The sequence below is a fragment of the Cornus florida genome, unplaced genomic scaffold, assembly GCF_030987335.1.
Source record: "Cornus florida cultivar Cherokee Brave unplaced genomic scaffold, ASM3098733v1 CherokeeBrave_3.0.0_Hap2_Chr04, whole genome shotgun sequence".
NCBI classification, from domain to species: Eukaryota; Viridiplantae; Streptophyta; class Magnoliopsida; order Cornales; family Cornaceae; genus Cornus; species Cornus florida.
Genome location: NW_026775574.1, coordinates 87,500,704 through 87,519,551, shown reverse-complemented (window position 1 = coordinate 87,519,551; position 18,848 = coordinate 87,500,704). Strand labels below are relative to the sequence as shown.

General features: G+C 37.1%; 1 pseudogene; it reads left to right on the top strand.

The window, feature by feature from the left end:
• The first annotated feature begins 7,489 nt into the window (after positions 1–7,489).
• On the top strand, positions 7,490–7,588 carry LOC132305899 (small nucleolar RNA R71; annotated as a pseudogene).
• The last annotated feature ends 11,260 nt before the right edge of the window (positions 7,589–18,848 follow it).

Sequence of the window (18,848 nt, the reverse complement as noted above, 5' to 3'; positions counted from 1 at the left end):
TCATCAGTCTCTTTGGGTTCTTAGAGATGTGTTGTAAATCTAAAGACCTAGGTTTTGTCTTTCGCTTCCATATTCGGGATCCGTTATCAGGTCAAACTTCGGGTCATCACAGGATGCACTAGCTTGAAAAACCAGGACCATCACACTGACATTGTTTTCCCATAGTTTTAACAAATTCTCCAACTATTGTGAGTCTTCCAATACTAACAATTGTAGCAAAAAAGGTAGGGGTAAGTGCAAGAAACACCCTTGAAGTATACCTTTCATAGCACTTTTACCCCTATTTAAAAAGGTGTGCAAAAACCAACCATATTCTTTTTAATTTGTGCAAAAACACCCCTTAATTAATATAATACCCATTTTACCCCTAGTGGACGAGTGAAGTCTCGTGAGAGTTTCCAGAAATGGTACCCACAAACATTAAGCTCATTCTTTTCAAAAGAGGTACCAATATTACAAAAAAGCATTGGGAGAAAACTACCTCAAGTATACAATTTTTCAACCCTTTCCAAGCAATCTCTCAAAATTTCAACATCAAGCAAACAAGTGTGGTCCTCCACACATCAAGAAAATGATCATGCAAATCAAAACAACTCTAGAATCCTTTTTAAGTGGACCAGCATCAAATATGTTGCTATCTTAGCCAACTAAAGAATTAATCACATCCTTACCCTCAAACTAGCACACAAATCTAGTACCGATCATCAAGACAAAAAGTGGACCTTTTATTAAAGCTTTATTTATCTAGGTGCGCTTATTTTTTTCACTCGATTTTTTTTTTTTTTTTTTTCCATAGGATCAAAGATGGATGTATAGTGCAATGTGTTAATCTATTAAGCTTTCTAGCGATTCATGAGGTCGAGCGTTAGGTCAATGACTCCCAAACCAGACGGCTTTAGGGCATTAGGCGTTCGAACACCCCTATGGACTTACAAGCTCAAATCAACTAGGCTACAAATCAAGACAACAACCATCTAATCATTTCCCACTTCTCACCTTTTGGGAGAAGTCCTCACTTTTTATTGCTTTTGCTTTTGCAATTTTTTTTTTTTTCATTGAATAAACAAGTTCAATTATTAACCTAGAGTTTGGGCCCTCCACCTTTCGGCGTGAGAAGTTCAGTGCTTGATGAGGCTAGAATCCTGGCTACTTAGTGAAAAGGGGTTGTTATCCACCTTTATCAAGAATGAAAGCTTTCAATGCACTACTAGCTCAATTGGGATATAACCAATTCAATAATCAACAAAGCATGTACCCCACAAATGAATACTAGTGTGCGCCTGTGCTAGTGTAAAAGACTAGAGTGAATCTCAAAACAATCACAAAATCAAGATGATGTGGACCACAAATGCAAGCAAGATATCAATCTTTCGAAAAGTTTACTCCTAAATGGATTCCATAAGTCATACAAGGAGTATTGGACTCTCAAGTCAAGTAATTTTTAAATTTTAAGCAATATAGTTCTTAGAAGATCAAAATCATAGCTAGGTATGGACCAATCCTAGAAATGTCCCTCAAATACACAAGTCATGCTTAAAAGATATGCAATTTAAAACTAACATTGCAAAGCACCATTCGCCCCAAACTTAAATTGCACAATGTCCTCAATGTGCAAAGAGAACAAATGAAAGAGTATACTAGTGCAACTAAGTAAGAATGATCGGGACTGAAGTATCCGAAATGGGTGGCATTGCCCCCCCAAACTTGGGATTAACTGTGGTCTTAAAAATTGGCACTTGGATAAACTCATCAGATAACAAAATGGGATAATCAGTGCATAGTGAACATGCAAGTGTAAATGGGATAAATAAAAAATGAAATGAGAGAGGTATAAGGGTGGTCCTGAAAATTAGGTAGCACTCTCTCACTGAAGTCACTGTGATGCGCCTGATGGAGTCAAACATACAGATATGAGAATACAATCAGATGACATCCATAGCAAAAATAGATATATAAAATAGAGAAAGTGCAGGTACAACAAAAATATCAAAGTCGACAGACTGGTTGTAAAAATAATACAGTGACAATAATAAAGTATCAAAAGGAGAGAGGGATCATAAGATAGAAAAGAATGGGAGCTCAGGAAGATGAGGTAGGACGGGCAGGTCTGGGTCCGCGGATGTCTCTAGATAAATCTCTGAACAGTCGCGACATCCGTGCAGAAGGTAGCAAAATCAGCTCGATGGGCAATAAGATTAGCTCTAGGGGCAGTAAGATCAGCTCGGATAGCAGCAACAGCATCCTCAAGCGTCTGCAGATGCACTCCGAAGTTGGGGGTCAAGTCTGGTATGGAGGAGTCAGAAGACAGCTCTTGGGTTTGCTCCTGCTCATGGATAGGTGACCCGGCTGGAGAATGCTGAACTGCGTCATTTGCTTATTGCTCCAAGTCAATATCTATATCAATGTCATCATGCTCGGCTGCTGGATCGACTGGTGCATCGTCCGCTGCGGGAGCTGCTGCTGCTGGCTCTGCTGGTGCCGGGGCTACCTGTGCTGCTGCCTCCTCCTCTAACTCCAGCTCTGCAGCCGCCAGTATGGCATAGGTCTGCAGGCGAGTGATAATAGCTCTGTAGCTCTTGTCCCAGTCCTTCTTAAGGAAGTGACAGGAACCTTTCTCGGGGTCCTCCTGCGGGTGGATGGGATTGCGCTGGTCTATAAGAATATGGGTGATGAGGTGGCTGAATGGAAGGGACTTGGCCCTTCCGACCGCCTCCTTGCTGACGTATTCATCGTAGAGCTTCCTCATCACGCTCCAGATAAGCGTAATAATAAACACCCAGTGGCCGGTATAGAAGGCGTACAGGGCTTCTAGATAGTCGCCCTGCCTCTGAATCTTATGTCCGGCTATGTATATATTCTGGAAAAGCACGGAATCGATGAACCAAAGGTCGTTTGGTAGATATGTACGGGTGGCGAAAGTCTCACCATCGGCATGGTGACTTGTTAGAAAAATCGCCATATCGGTGTAAGAAGGCCTGTGGAGCATAGGATATGTCTCCTGTAGCTCGGGCGGGCACTGATGTGGACAGTGAGTTGAACGGGCCAGAGTATCCACTGTAATGGTAATCTCATGGCCATCGATAAAGGTGATGACCTCGGCTGTAGTGCGAGGCGACGGTCGAAGGTTCTGGTAGAACAACCATACCAGTCGCGGGTAGATTGGCTCTGTGACTGGGGCAAGAATAGCTGAGAGGCCCCGCTGAATGATGTCCTGGTAGGTAGATCAAGTCAGCACCGATCTGGAGAAGAATGCGGTGTCGAATGTTGACTCGTGGTCAATAGTCATGTGTGCATATCAAGGCGCGAGTCTGTCGCGCTGTAAAGGAGCTGGCTGAACAGGTGGAGCCAGCTAAGTTGGCTGCTCAGCGCCTCTATACGGTGGAGATGGTGATGGAGTGAATGCTGGACGAGCTGGCAACTGGGGTGGAGTAGGGTGTAATGGCTCCTCTGTATGGGAGGGCTGCGCAGTCTCCTCTGTCCGCTGTCGAACTCTCGTCTGGTGTTATGATGGTGTTTGCGTGCTACAGTCTTGACGCGAGCCATAGTCTGCAAATAGAATTTCAAGAGTTAGTGCCAGCATATATAGAATATAAGGCACAATATAGAAACATGTATGTCAAATAAGATAGACAAAATAAGATATCGCATGATTCTATGCAAGTGGCAGAATATGAAACATGCCAAACAATGTGAGTATGAAATGCATCCAATGTGGAATATCACAAGCATTGGGCATAAATAAGATAGCATGAACATAAGATAAGATAAATGGAGTGTGTATATGGGATCTGTGAAATTCGATCGATCATAAAAAGAAATAAGATCGATTACAAAAGTTGGATAGATCGAAGGTTGAGTTGGATTAATCGCAAATATTCGATCAATTATAAATTTGTTCGATCGATCGAACAGTGCAACGATGAAACCTAACAGTCACAGATATGTGACTTTTGAAGAACGAGGCCCACACGAACGAGTTCGTGGGCCCTCCAACAACATAATTGAATCCTAATTCCATCCCAAACATGGCCCAACATCTAAATCTAACCAAAATCCCCAAAACATATACATATATATACACATATATATATGCACAAAGACATGGATGCTCAAGCTTGGAGAATGTCAGATTTAACATGAAAGCAACACGATTATGACATTTAGAAACAGCTATTGATGCATGATAGGTCAAATCCATGGAGGGTGTGTCAGAACTTACCTCAAGAGAATGAGAGAATGGAGAACAAGCTTGTGAAGAACTGAGATAAAGAAGATGAAGATGGACTGCGATTCAAGGTGCTTGGATCTTGCCGGAGTGGTGGCCTGAGCTTAGGGAGATGATTTGCAGTAGAAGGGAATGAGAGGCTAGGGTTTGATGTGTTGAGATTGATCCAAATGATCGATCTCAAGACCCTTGGATCTTTTCTTAAAAACATTTCCCGACTAGTTCGATCGATCGAAGATGAGTTGTGATCGATCAAACTTTGATGAACTCCTTTCAAAGTATTTTTGGATTTTTGGTTTTTTTGAAATTTGCAAAAATTAAATTAAAAATTGGAAAATAAAGTAAAACAAAATATTTTTAATTTACTTTGAATATATATATATATATATATATAATTTTTTTTAAAAATTAAAAAAAATTAAAAACTAAATAAATTAAAATATTTTTGAATTTTTGAAAACTTACTGAAAATTAAAACAAAATAAAATGAGAGAGAAAATAGAATAAAATGAAAATATTTTTGGATTTTTGAAAAGTTGAAAAGTCAAACTAAAGTTAAAACAATGAAATGAAGATTTGTGATCGATCGAAACAAGAGTTCGATCGATCATACAGAGAGCAAAAATATGCTGGTTTTTGGTTCAAAAATTTGGCTAAGTGTGAGAACATGAGATTGATCAAATTGGAAAGTTGGATCGATCGAAGAACTTCTTGATCGATCTTGGAATGTTTCGAACGATCAGACAGAGAGCAAAAATATGCAGGTTTTTGCTGGCTTAAAATTTTTATAAGTGTTGAGTGCAATCCACAGTTCGATCGATCGAACTCCAATGTGAGATCGATCGAACTTTGCCAAATGCTCAATTATGACGTAAAAGCTTATGCAATCCTCACCAAAGTTCCTTGAAATGCATATGAACCAAAAACAAGTATCTAAACTTCGTAAGAAATGAAATGAAAGATAGAAATGGGAGAGAAATAGGGTTTTGACACCCTACGAATGCTTTTGCTAGTCTTTAACGTCTCTAGTAAGACATTGGGTTCTTTCAGCACGGATCAAAGATCTTATAATGCATCCCCTCCTTGTTGGGGTGATGAATATCTTGAGCCCCACCCAACAAATTGTTCTTGGAAGAACTTATTGGATCAAACTCAAAAGAAGTTTTTGATCCTTTGTCTATGCAATTACAACCTTTGGGCTTCCGCGCCCTTTCAAAACAAGAGTTTGAAGCAAAACTTTTAGAATACAAGGTTGAAGATGAAGCTTAAGAAACCCTGAGTCACATAAAAACTCATTTCCTTCACTATTGAATTCATGACATTTTTCCACAACATTGACCTCTCCTTCATACTTGTCAAATGAATTGGGTGTTGGATTGAATATGTTCAATTTCACCTTCATGTGGCCAAAAGAGATCTTCATTATCCCTGTCCTACAATTGATGTTGGCATTTGCGGTTGCCAAGAAAGGACGGTTAAGGATAATGGGTATTTGGCTCTTAGGATTGGAAACCGGTTCCGTGTCTATGACAACGAAATCAACGGGAAAGAAGAATTTATCAATCTTAATCAAAACATCTTCAATGACACCTCAAGGCTTTTTAATGGATCGGTCGGCAAGTTGCAAAACTATCGACGTCGGTTTCAATTCACCTAAGCCTAGTTTGACATAAACCAAGTAAGGAAGAAGGTTAACACTTGCTCCTAAGTCAAGAAGCGTCCGATTAATGATATGTTCACCAATGATGCATGATGTAGTGGGTGAACTGGGGTCCTTAAACTTTGGAAAAGTGTTATGCTGCAAAATTGAGCTTACTTGCTCGGTCAAAACTACTTTTTTTGCTGCTTGGCTTTTGTTCTTTCGCTTTTGGGTGCAAAGATCTTTTAAAACCTTGGCATAAGCCGGTATTTGCTTGATTGCATCCAAAAGTTGGAGATTAACTTTTACTTGCCTAAACATTTCCAAAATCTCATTGGTCTTGACTTTTTGCTTTTCTTTTGAAATGGGCGTCCGGAAATGGAGCTCTTGGCTCGAAAACATTTTGAGAATTTTCTTTTAAAGCCTCTTCAACACAAGAAGTTTTCAAATTAGGTTTCAATTCACTTTTCAACAAAATTTTCTCAACATCATTTTTCAAAACTTTCTTGAATGGATCATTTTCAAGATCGCTTTTAAAATCACATTTTTTAACTTTCTCATTTATAAGGTCAGGCACATGCAAAGAAGGAGGAATAGAATGTGAAATGGGACGGGTGACAACTTGTGGTTGCACCGGTTCACTTTCTTCATTGGTCATTTCTGCTTGATTGTCCACAACTTTACCACTCCGTAAGGTGGTCACCGCATTAACATGTTCTATGGTACACCCCTCTGATAAGGATTGGGTTTCCACAATACATTGTTGCTTAGGCGGGGCATTAATAGGCATTTTTCCCTTCTCTCTAGCATTAAGAGTGCTAGCTATTTGCCCTACTTTGGTTTCTAGCTTTGCAATAGATTGAGAGTGAGAATGAAACAATTATGTGTTAGCCTCTAAAGTGTCCAAAGTATTTAAAACTTTCTCTTCAAAAGTTAGACTTCGAGAATTACCTTGGGAATATGATTGGTTGGGAAAATGAGAATTAGAGAATTCATTCCCTTGTGATTGGTATGGCCTATAACCTTGGGATCCTTGGTTTTGCATTGGAGGTGGAATATACTTCCCTTGAAAACCGCCTTGGGGAGGGTTTGAGCCTTCCCCTTGGTTTTTCCATGAGAAGTTCGGATGATTTCTCCAACTTGGATTGTAATGAGTACCATAAGGATTGTTCCCTTGGTTCACAAAAGCCGCATTGACTTTTTCATTAGGTTCACTTTGCACTTGTCCATGAGGACAATGAGAAGTAGAATGAAGAACACTAGAACAAGTCATACATGTTTCATTTGATGCACGATGAGAATGGTTAGGAAAGGAAGATACTTGGTTCACCGAGTTTTGGTTAATAAAAAATTGATTAAACCTTTGAGACAAAGACTTCATTTCGGCGGCTATCTCATTAGAATTGTCAACTTGAAGTAAGCCAACACTCTTCCTGCCTTTTGAATTTCTACCATTCTTGGATGATAGTGTTCTATGCAAAGAATTTTCACTCATGCTTTCATAGAGACGCCACACGTCATCCTCATGCCTATCAATGTATGAGCCACCCATGGAAGCATCAACCAGGCCCTTATAATTATCCAACAAGCTCTCAAAAAAATATTGAACTAATTGCCATTTGGGCATGTCATGGTGTGGACACTTCCTTAGCAATTCATTGAAGCATTCCCATGCCTCATGGAATGTCTCTCCATCCCCATGTGTAAATTCTCTAATTAAAGTTCTCATAGCATTGGTCTTAGAAACCGAATAGTACTTCTTCAAAAACTCTTGTTGCATTTCTACCTAAGAAGTGATTGAAAAAGGCCTAAGATTGTTAAACCAATACTTTGCCTTGTCTTTAAGGGTGAATGGAAAAAGTTTAAGCCTTAAGACTTCTTCCGGCATGTCTGTGTATTTCACGGTAGAAAAAACTTCAAGAAACTCATTCAAATGCTTATATTGTTCTTCACTTGGAAGTCTATGAAAGTTAGGAAGCATTTGAATGGTTTGTGCTTTAATTTCATAATGGTGTGCTCGAAATGGTGGCAATTGAATGCATGTGGGTGCATTATATTCATTTGGCATATAATGGTCTCTCAAAGCAAGTGGTGGGTTAGCAACTTGAGGTGTAACATGAACACCTTGGTTATGAATTCCTTGATTAATGATAGGAGGTTGTGGAATATACATTGGCTTTGGCATTCCATACGGAACTTGACCTTGTTGTTGTGGTGGTTGGATGAATGGTCTTGGCATGCCTAATGGTACTTTTATGTTTTCATTGTGCACATTGGGATGAAGGATACCTTGTTGGTCTATGTGACCAATGTCCTCAATATGGTCATCATTATGGTCATCCATTGAGAGATTGGCTCTATTCGAACTTCCTCTTCCCCTAGGATTTCAAGAGGGGCAAGAGTTGGTCTTAATGAACGACGCCCATGCATGCACAATACAAAACACAACAAACAAAAAGAATGACAAACACTATGCCTTAACAACAATGTAATGAAACTCCCTCCACAAACATTTAACCCATATTCCTATACTTTAACAAAGATGATGCAAAGAACAATAAAATAGCCTCCACGCGGGCTCACGATTTATCAAAGAATTGAATTATAAGCCTCCATGCAAGCCGGCGATTTAACTAAGGAATTGAGTAAAGAAAGTCTCACAAAGGTCCTTTAGCACTTCAACTCCAAATTTTAAAGCTTAGCTTAGCAATTTTTTTTAAGTGGCATTTTTCCTTTCTTTGCTTGCTTAAATTGAATGCTCAATGGCTCCTTTGCTTGCTTCCTCTCCAACAATGCACCTAGTGAAGTAAGAACAACACAATAAGTAACGAAAAAGAAAAATAAAAATAAAGTAAAAACACGATCAAAAGAGTACTAATCCTAATCAATTCCACAAATTCGACGTTGGCAAATCTAATTAAGTAATCCCCGGAAACAGTGCCAAAAACTGATGGGCAAGTGTCGCGTCGCTGCACCATACGTTTTAGAGTGTGTATTAAGGTGAGGGCCAAGAGTTTTACATTTATAGAAGCCACTACTACCTTTCACTATAAATATAGCTAGGGCGAGTAGGGATCGTCCCAAGGGATTATGGGGATTGAGTAATGTTGGAGTTGATTGTGGAATCACTATTAGGGCTAGTAGGTCAAATGATCAAACAATTGGTTGGTTGGTTGATTAAAGAGCAACTAAATTAAACTAAGTACTAGCAAAAGAGTGCAATTAAGAGTAAGTAAGAGAGAGAAGAGTCTTGGGGTTTAGAGATCACCACCAAGCAATGCATTTCTATATTATTGACGAGTGAATAATGAGGGCAATTAGGGTGTTGCAATGTTGGTGTGTGTGTGAATTTGGTTGATTCAACAAGCAAGGATTACTAGTTAAGCATGTATTGTCTAAACATCATGTGAAAGGCACAATATATCTAAGCTATGAAGCATATATTGTCTAAACAACATGTGAAAGGCACAATAAATCAAAACAAGTTATTAATCCTTTCATTAAGCTCACAATCCAAATACAACACAAGGATAGAGACATATGCTAATTGCATTCACAAGCTTGGATCATCAAACAACAAGCATAGATTGTCCTCCCATTTAACACTACACTACAACTACACTACATCTACACTACTAGCATGAAAATAAACTAGGGGAGAGGCACAATCCATTAAAAGGTAAGCATGAACCATCAAGAAAATCACAAAAGCATTTTTTTAAGCACAATGTTTTGACAATCTCTAAATCTATAGCATCAATACACATAGACATGCATCAATAACACAAAATCTAGAGATAAACACATGAACATCTATTCTAGCATACATAGACATATGGATAGAATGAAATGACCAATTGGAAGCATTAAACCACATAAATCATTGAATAAACAAGACCTATATATATCAAAGTGTCAAAACATCAATTACAACACTAATCCCTCAATAATACACAAGATTAAGATATAGAAAACATGATTGGGGCTAACTCTAGCCCCAAGAGGATGTCTAGCCACTTATGGTGATGATGCTCCAACCCTCAAGGGCTAACTCCATGGAAGAGGTTTGCTCTTTGTTGATGAAGATCTCCAATGGTGTCTCTAGCCTCCTCTTCCTCTAAAACTTCCTCTCCAAGAGATGATATCAAAAAAAATATTGGCTCCCCTTTGAAAAAGCAATCTTTATCCTTATATAGGTAGGTAAAAATGACACCTAAAATGAGCTGGGGTCGTGCACACAATATTCCCTAATGATTGGATAAAAGACAACTTTCAATGGGATGGAATTTTAAGTTTTTCGCATTGGAGGAAGTTCGATTGATCGAAAGGAAGTGAGATCGATCGAAAGTAAGTGAGATCGATCGAACTTAGGCTGGATCGATCCAACTGGCTGAGCTTTTTGGAAAAAGACAAATCCGAGATATTTATGGGAAAAGGACAAAAGTGGTTGGTGGGTGGTACAGCTGTGGATAGGATCAATCATTTGGATAAGGACAAAGGTGTTCGATCGATCGAAGAATGATATTGGATCGATCGAACTTTTGGACTTAAGTGTTTTGGGTCAAGGCTTGGATCTATCTTGAAGTGCTGAGATCGATCAATGTTCGATCGATCAAACCTTGGACTTGGATCGATCGAACTTGCTGCTTTACTTCATTTTGCTTCTTTCTTCCTCCACTTTGCTCCTTTCTTTATTCAATCCTAGAATTACTTCAATTAAGCTCTTATTTGGCTGAGTTAGCTTATTTTCGGGATAAGTGCCTAAAAATGGAAATAATACGAAATCAATCTAAAACGGTAAAGTAAGATAGATAAAGGTACTAGAATGCCTAAGCTTAAGGGGTTTAAATACGTACTTTTCAGTGCTCATCAGTCTCTTTGGGTTCTTAAAGATGTGTTGTAATTCTAGAGACCTAGGTTTTGTCTTTCGCTTCTACATTCGGGATCCGTTATCAGGTCAAACTTTGGGTCATCACACGACGCATTAGCTTGAAAAACCAGGACCATCACACTGACATTGTTTTCCCATAGTTTTAACAAATTCTCCAACTATTGTGAGTCTTCCAATACTAACAATTGTAGCAAAAAAGGTAGGGGTACGTGCAAGAAACACCCTTGAAGTATACCTTTCATAGCACTTTTATCCCTGTTTAAAAAGGTGTGCAAAAAACAACCATATTCTTTTCAATTTGTGCAAAAACACCCCTTAATTAATATAATACCCATTTTACCCATTAATCTTCCAAAAATGCCTTTACCAAACCGATCTTGTTGATGCCAAGGTCACAAAAGGAGAGGTGAAGGTTGCTGTCGGAGAGATGCATCACAAGGTCCTCAAAATCCAAAATCTAGCCTACAAAGCTAACCACCAAAAGCTACAAGACCCATTTGCAAACCCCACATCACCATAGTCTGCCACCGTTGTTCGCCACACAGGAATCCCGACCCTCTTCGTCGTTGTTGGCCGATTGCGTCTACGGTTAGCTTGACGGAGACAGAGAGTGATGAGGACTTCCTCGTCACGCTGACTCGCCAGTTGACTCAGGTCACTTGTAAGAAACTCAGAAAACCACTTCTTATCCCTAAAATATCGAGGTATGATGATATAATATTTGATTTTGCTTGTTTTTGTCATGAATTTCATGAGAATGTGTTCTGATCTGGTGTTTTGTTAACTCAAAAGTCAGAAGCCATGGGTTTTGTCCGGATCGCCTCAATCGACTCTTAGTGGATCGGAATCCCAAATGGTCCTTCTCAGGTCTCGCCGCTGCAGCTGATGTCATTGAGTGCAAACGACGATGCTTGGAGTCTAATTAATGCAGCGACTGGACAGGTGGCTAGGTTGAAGATCACCGGCGGCAAAGGACTACCCAAAAGTAGAAGACTCCTTGGACCCCCTTGCAGTCACAATCCGATCTATCCTTTGCCGTTGGTGACAACTGGGTTCTGCTATGACCTTGTGACACCTCCGTCTTTATCTCCCTCCCTGGCAATGCCTCCGTCTTTATCCCCTTTGTAATAACTATAGTTTTCAAAAGGATATAAAAGGGATTTAATTATTTATTTTATTGTATTTTAGGTGCTTACGTGGCTATGTATTTATGTGGCTTTATGCTATATGTTTAATTGAAGTAATTGTTTAATTGTAAGTGTGTGCTTAAGTGGTTTATTTAAATTAATTGTTGTATGGAATTATTTGTTATGAGATGATGTGTTTGTTTAAATACAATTTTATTTGCTAGATTAAATGTATATTTTATTTTATTTTTAGTTTAAAATGATGGATTTGGATAGTAGTAATGGACCAGTAATTAGGTCGCATGAACTACTTAAATGGGAGTTCATTATGGGTATGGATATTTACCCATATATGGATGGTTGTTTATATATAACTGAGTATATATGTATATAAGGATAGAGTATTATTATTATTAATAATTATTTATTATTAATACTAATAATAGTAGTTTAGGTTAGTAGGTTATATATATATATATATATATATATATATATATATAATTATAAATTATGTATATATTTAATTATCACGACATTATATTATATGTAATTATATTTTATTTTTCTTTCCGTCGGACTTGGTTTTCAATTATGACTAGGGTTGGATTTTGTTTAACCTATAAATACATATGATGGTTTGCAATAGGGTTTGTAACCTTTATAGCAGTAGAGAGGGGGACGGGAGAATATAGAGAGTTTTAAAGAGAAACTGAGAGAGGGGGATTAAGGTTTTAGCCAAGAACAAGGGCTGAACCAAGGAGAGGTTATTGAAGCTTGCTCATGGGTTGAACTAAGGGTAACAGTGGAGTTGACAACAATTAGGGATCAAAAATGAAATCTCTCACCCCCCTTTTATAGAAATCTCAAAAAGTGCCCGGAACGGGCCCTGCCGGGTCCAAAAAAGTAAAATTTGAGTAGACGCGCTCAAATGGCAAAACTTTGTGAACAAAAAAGATTCAAAAACCGAGTCCCGAGCAGAAAGTTATGCCCAAAACAAGTTTGGCGAAAACCGGGGCTAGAAACCCTGAAACTGGAAAACATCGACCAGGAGGAAATTCCAAGAGTACACAACTCAACGAAATGTGAAAATGAATCCCATACGAGGATCCAGGCTCAAAACAAGACATTTTGCAATAACTTTCATTAATTGCACAATGGCCCCTCCAAAAAGTGAAAACTGCACTTATTGCCCAGAATGAAAATATCTTCCAAAAATATTTTCTTAAAAACCCCTGAAATAAAATATCTTCAAAAGATATTTACAAAAAATACCCCAAGAAAAGAAAATAATTTCAAAGAACTTTGCATCCATGCCCCTATGGACACCAGGATCAACCAGAGTACTTTCTTACAAAAGTAAAGATACGTATTTCGTGAAAACCACTCAAGATGAAGGCATGTGAAGTCAAAAACCAACTCCGAGCATGAGAAGTGAGGTTGTGCCAACAATGTGACAAATGGGGAAAAGACAGAATAGGGAAAAAGACAAAATAGGGAAAAGGACGAAAGACGCATAGTGTCCGAAAGTGAAAATGCAGAAATGACTCGGTCCTTAAAGGAAGTTGTCAATCCACGAAAAAGAGTCTCAGGAACCAATTCCGAGCACTCGAGATGACACTAAGCGACACGAAACAGAGCTCAGAAAAGAAAATTAAATGAAAAAATTTCATTCGTAAAATTTCAGGAAAAAGGAAAGGAAGGCAAATGACCGGGTCGTTACATATTAGGTCTTTGAAAATTCTATATATATAAACCCTGATATTCATCTAAGTTTAGTATGGCTTTTGCATTACAACTTCATATTTAATAAAAGCTTTAGGAAGATTATTTTTGTAAAAAATCCAAGTTGATTTCTCAGTCAGTTTTTCTAGAACATACACATAAGTACAAGAGTGAGTTTAGAGTGTTGTACAAATTCTGATTGTGATCAAAGTCTTGCATCTACAACGATCAGAGAAAATAGGTCTATTTCTACATCGAATTCAGATATTGAAGAACAGAAGTAAAAATGATCACATTTTGAAAGGGTCAAAGCGTTTGAGGAGTGTTGTTTGATCTATATGCAACCCTTCTATAGAGATCAAGAATAAGCCTGAGGTCAAATGCTGTTGGATGGGATGTCGCAAAGCTAGAGGATTGTCAGCTATTGGTGTTTGGTAGAATGATAGGGTGTGAGCCTGAGTCAAAGTTTAGTGTACTTTGTTTCAAACATAGTGGATTGGTTTACTTTGGACTGCACAGTCCACGAGGTTTTTCCCATGCAAATAATTAGTCTATTTTGCCAATTGGGGTTTCCTCACTAAAAGTCCTGGTGTCATCTCTAAATCTGTTTTTGTTTTATTTTTTCTGCATGTGATTAATTAGTTAATTGCGAAAATAAGTAAAGATTAGAAAGACACAGATTTGTTTCTAAAAATACAAAACTTTCTAAATATTTCGTTGCGTAAAACTCATAATTGGTATCATAGCCAATCTCTACACATATTGTTGATCCTTGTGGAAAATTTTGATATATTTCAAAATTTTGTTTTCATCATGTCTTATGCGTTGAAACAAGGTGGTTCTAATCAACATGCCCCTTTATTTGAAGGAAACAATTATAATATTTGGAAATCAAAGATGAGAGCTTATTTGAAAAATGTGGTAAAACTTAGGTTATTGTTGAATCTGGTTATACACCACCTACAGAAGATAAAATTTTGGATGGTAAAGTAGAAATTTTTTTAAATGATGCCTTTACTTTTACTACTATTGAAACTAAGCGTAATGATGCTAATGGAAAAGCTTTATATGCAATTATTAATTATGTTGTTTCATTTGAATATGCTAAAATTTCTTAATGTAAAATTGTTAAAGACGCGCTTGGGATATTTTGTAGGTTACTCATGAAGGGACTTCAAAAGTGAAGTTATCCAAAATTCAGATGCTTTCTCATAACTTTGGAAACATCGTGCTGAAAGAAGATGAATCATTTTCTGATTTTTATTCTAGTCATCTCGAAATTATTTCTGAATTGTGTTACTTAGGTAAAAGAGTTAGTGATAAGAAAATTTGTGAGAAAATCTTAAGGTCTTTGCCTAAAAGATTTCTAATAAGGGTAGAAACTATCACTAAACATTAGGATTTGTCTATCTCTAAAGTTGATGAAGTTGTAGGTTAATTAAAAAATTATGAGATGCAAAATTTTGATTCAAATCAAAAGGAGAAGAATCTTGCTTTAAAATCAACACAAGTTGGGAATTCTGTTGATGACAACTTTGATGATTATTTTTCTTTTCTGTCAAGATAATTTAATCGAATATTGCAAAGAAAACAGAGGAAAAGAATGAGAATATGGTCAATCCTTAAAATTTTGACAAGGCGTCGAAATTTAGATTTAATGAAAAGAAAGTAGAAGAATCAAAAGAAACTGAATTCACTTGTTGGAATTGTGGTGGAAAAGGTCACGCATCTAATATTTTTCCTAGTTCTAAGAAAGATCAAAATGATAGGAATAAAAGAAAAGTATTAAATGTTTCTATTTCTGAAAATTCTGCTTCTAGTGATAGTGATTCTCCTTATGATGATTGCAATGATTTTTCTTATGTCATTTTTCTTGAAAAAGGTCCTCATGTTATTACTTTATCTGACTCTGATATTTTAGATAATGATGACAATGAAGTTCTTGATGAACAGGTTCAAGAGGTAGAAAAAGATGCAGAAAGATTAAAGAAAATGGTTGAAGAAACCATTAAAGTCAAACGGGCTATCAATAAGTTAGAAAAGGAGCTTATCCAAGCAAAATAGGAGAATGAAGATCTAAGAAAACAACTTAATGAAGGAAAAAGAAAAGCTTTTGAAAGCAATTCTATCATCACTGTGCTTAACAGGAAGATCATTATTCTTGAAGATAAGCTAAGTAGTGCTAACTTCTTGAAAGAATGCCATGTTTTGAAAATTGACTTTCTTGAACTTGAATTGAAATCTACATAAGATAGACTGAAATGTTATACAGACTATTTAAGTAAATTGATCAATATGGGTAAGAAGGTGGTAAGTGCTGAAATATTGCACATTTCAGCCCTAATCTTGGGTATTTTAGACCTTGCATCTATCTTTATTTTCACATTTTAGTTCTAAATTGTGTTTATGTCGAATTCAGGTCAATAAGGTTCAAATGGGCTAAAAATATTTCATTAAAGCCTTTTTGGAGTTAAGCAAATGCGCCGAGAAATAGTTTGGGCCTCTGCCAATCGTTCGTAAGTTCTCTAGTAAGACGTTGGGGCTACTTTCTAGTCAAAACTATCAAAAACTGGATAGAAAACATCCTCATTTATCCTTTTGTCAATTTTCCCTATTGGATCCTCTCTCACAACAATGAAATTATCCTCCAAAAGAATGACTTGAAAACAAATGAAAGATTTAATGCCTTTCCTTTCATCCACGGTCTTGAAAACAAAATAAATAGTGGTCGGCCTTGCATCATTTTTGTGCTCTTGAAGTGTATTCAAAGAATTACTTCCTTTGTTAATTGGCAAGGTAGTGTCTTTCAATCACTCAATTAGATTTTTAGGAAGCGCACTCTCTTCATCATTTTTCTCTTTCTCTAAATGAATCACCATCTCCTCACTCTCCAAGGTGACCTCAATTACTTCATGATCCAAATTACAAGGAATGTCCTCATAAATCATGTTGTGCTCTAGCAGACTCGCCACTTCCTCCTCTATACAAGATAGAGAACTTGCTATTTGTTCACTTGCCTCATCCTTCTCCTCTTAACAATAAAGAGTATTTGCAATTTTCTTAACTTGAGCCTCTAGTTTGGCTAGGGTTTGAGAATGAGAATGAATAAGTTGGGTTTGTGAGTTAAATACATCAAGTAGAGCTAACACTTTTTCTTGAAATTCAGGCAAGTACCTAGAAGGTGATAGAGTTAGTTCATCATAACATGGTGGTAGAGGGTAGTGGTCATAAGGAGGATCATCAGAGTGATCAAGTCCACAGCAAGATGATGATACTTGTAATGCATTGGATTTAATTTCATAAGAATCAAAATATGATGGAAGGTCAAAAGGAGAAGGGATGTAGTGGTCCCCATAACATGGATCTAAAAATGGCTCCATTCACATTCAATATCCAAACGCAAGAAAATAATGGCCTCGACAAGGACCGATGCATATAATAATTAAGTAAATGGTCTCGACAAGGACCTATGCTTGGACAAGAAATTTAACAATGTAAGTATCCTGGACAAGGGCTATCTCTCAACCATATAGTAATGAACAATTAAGCTACAAGAGTTTCAAGAATTGCTCACAAAAGTCACAGGCAATAACGTCAGAATCCAAAGCTCGCTTTCCTAGTATTCAAGTACCTAATTGAACATAGAAGAGAAAATGAGAAAGGAATAAAAATAAAAATAAAAAGCAATCAAATGAACACTATTGTTTAGTTTAATTCCAACAAAACCATTAATTCTCGACAACGGTGCCAAAATTTGATAAGCCCTTTCAGGTGGACCGCTTTTGTGAGAGGTCGCTTCATAAGGTCAAAATATGAATATTGTTTTGGAAGCTTTAAGAGTCAAAGTTACATTTATAAAACCACCACTACTATGTAGCATATCGAGTACGGATCGTCCGCAAGGATTAAATACGTATTTGGAATTTAACTTCGACTCTAGTGTTTCACAAGATTGTAGAAAGAGGGTTTGTTTGGTGATTTAGTGTAGAGTGCAATTAATGAAAATGTGATTGAAATTAAACTAAATACGCTAGGGTTTGAATGATAGGAAGAGAGGTCTTAGGGTAATGGAATTGCTACCAAGCTCATTTACTAAACCACATGTTTTCCACCAATTGGGGATAACATTCTTGCAATCAAAATGCGACCACAAATTGTTATATTAAGTATGGACGATCAAATTCAAGCATGAATTGTCTACCTAATCAATAAGTAAACTAAGGTGTAGCACAACCCATCAAGCTTAAGCATAATCCATCAAAGTAGTCAGCAATTGTAGCACACATCAATCTAAAGAATAAAAGAATTTGCAATAATAAACCATGGATTATCAAATTCAAGAATGAATTGTCTAACTACCAACAAGTAAACTAAGGTGTAACACAACCCATCAAGTCTAAGTCATAATCCATCAAATTAATTGACAATTCTATCTAATAAAAACCATGCATAGCCAACTAAATATAATTAGTAAAAGTATCTAATGTAGAGAATGATTCTCAAATAATCATACATAAGACAACATGTAATCACATAGAGAATCAATAGGAAGAATTAATCATAGAAATCATAAGAAAAACCCAAGATTCATTATATACACAAGGCTATAACACTAATCACAAGATATAAATCCCCAAAAAAGATGAAAAACAAGGGTTTGGTTTACAAGCTTGGGCCTCATCCAAGCCCCAAGAAGAAGTTCAACCAATCATGGAGGAAGTAGATGTGGTCATGGAACCCTCAAGGGCAATCCCCAAACATGGCTTCATCTTTTTCCTCTTCTTCTTTGTTGAATTTTAGAGAGAGTGTGTGTAGATCTTGAGATGTGTTCTTATGCCTCCACTCTCCTCTTTTTCTCCCAACTTGATGAGCGCCGAATACCACATATTCAAGTGCCCTTATTTGCATTAGTTAAGTCCATTAGTTGGTTTTATTGTAAAGGATAATCTTCAGTTCCGTGTTTTTGTGTATTTTCAGGGAAATCTCCCAAAAAGAAATAAAATGGAAGTTTTAAAGGCTTTTTGAAGATCAAGTCATTTCGAGCCTTTGCGTCATATGATTTCCAAGAAGAGATTGCCAAATTTTGGTTATAAAGACTCTCTACAAAACAAAAGGGCAGAAGATGGGCTCAATGACCTAAAATCAAGATCAAGATAATATAATATCAAAAGCTTGAATAATTGAAAGAAGTGAAAGAAGTTGAAAGAAGGAGAAAAGAAAATAACTTCTAAGGCATGGACGAGC